Source organism: Orycteropus afer, unplaced genomic scaffold (assembly GCF_000298275.1).
Source record: "Orycteropus afer afer isolate SDZICR_OR568_19922 unplaced genomic scaffold, OryAfe1.0 scaffold00312, whole genome shotgun sequence".
Lineage (NCBI taxonomy): Eukaryota > Metazoa > Chordata > Mammalia > Tubulidentata > Orycteropodidae > Orycteropus > Orycteropus afer.
In genome coordinates, this window is record NW_006921899.1 from 2,513,360 (window position 1) to 2,514,743 (window position 1,384).

A 1,384-nucleotide genomic window follows, 5' to 3' on the forward strand; every position below is an offset into this window, starting at 1 on the left:
CCACCCTACTAAATCACACACTGTCCCCTGGTACTGCAGTTTCTGTAGATGTTAACGTAGGCCACTAAGTAGGTCAAGGTCACCATAGCTCACTTCCTGGCTGGCTTGCTGTAAAAAGGTGCTCAGCCGCTGGGCCCATGCTCATGAGCTGTATGTAGTACGACCCACAGCAAATGTTGCCACGACCTGGCCCCATCAAGTCGCCCCACGCGACACGGGAGCGTGGGGAACTGGTGCAGCTACAGTGATGCACCTGCTCTGATCCGTCTGTCTTCTCCACTTTCATCACCCAGGGGACGGTGTCAGGTTCATCTGTCATCATCCTGCATGAGGCTGAGGTTCCTTCTTGAAGGGGAGCTTTGTTTTAAGCCTCGAAAGAAAGGTTTACGCAGGCAGGGAGACCAGTGGGGAGACCAGGAAGAAAGGTCTACGTGGATGGGGAGACCAGGGAGGAAGGTCTACGTGGGCGGGGAGACCAGGGAGGAAGGTCCACGCGGGTGGGGAGACCAGGGAGGAAGGTCTATGCGGGCAGGGAGACCAGGGAGGAAGGTCTATGCGGGCAGGGAGACCAGGCAGAAAGGTTTACACGGGCAGGGAGACCAGGGAGGAAGGTCTACGTGGGCGGTGGACCAGGCAGAAAGGTCTATGCGGGCAGGGAGACCAGGAAGAAAGGTTTGCACAGGCAGGGAGACCAGGGAGAAAGGTTTATGTAGGCAGGGAGACCAGTGCGGAGACCAGGAAGAAAGGTCTATGTGGACGGGGAGACCAGGGAGAAAGTTCTACACAGGTAGGGGGACCAGGGAGGAAGGTCTACATGGGTGGGGAGACCAGGGAGGAAGGTTCAGAGGAGAGAGCTAGCATCTTGCCCAAGGCCACATGGTTACCACACATGGAGGACTTCAAAGTGTGTTTTCTAAGCATACAAGCAAGTCACTTGCAAGGACTGACCTGCTGGCACAGAGGGTGTGGCCAACTCAGAGGAAAGGAGGACAGAGGGCTTGGACGGGGTGGTGGTGGTGCTGACACCACCAGCCAGGTGGAAGAGCATCGCCTTGATGCCAGCCTGACAGGTGACCTTATAATAAAGGGACCAGTATAAAATACACCAATCACATCCAATCCCCCTGCCCCGAAGGAAAAATTGAGAGAAAATCCGAATTTCTAAGTAGTGGTGGCAGATTCCACAGCTGCTGAAAGCTGTTCAGGATTCTTCAAATGAGAGTTTGATGTTAAATAACCACTTACAGTATAAACAAGGCTCCAAGCCCTAGTTGGAGTTTCTATGCAGGCAAGTCCATCTTAGACAGGGATTCATCAAGGGCTGGTTAAGACTGAGGCTGACACATCACATACAAGCCTTTGTTTGAGATTGTAATGTACACAT

General features: G+C 53.5%; 1 protein-coding gene across 1 annotated transcript in view; it reads right to left on the reverse strand.

Moving 5' to 3' along the window:
* MRTFB (myocardin related transcription factor B) overlaps positions 1–1,384 on the reverse strand; it is a 106,801-nt gene that overhangs the window by 7,170 nt on the left and 98,247 nt on the right. The gene's annotated exons all lie outside the window — the stretch shown is intronic.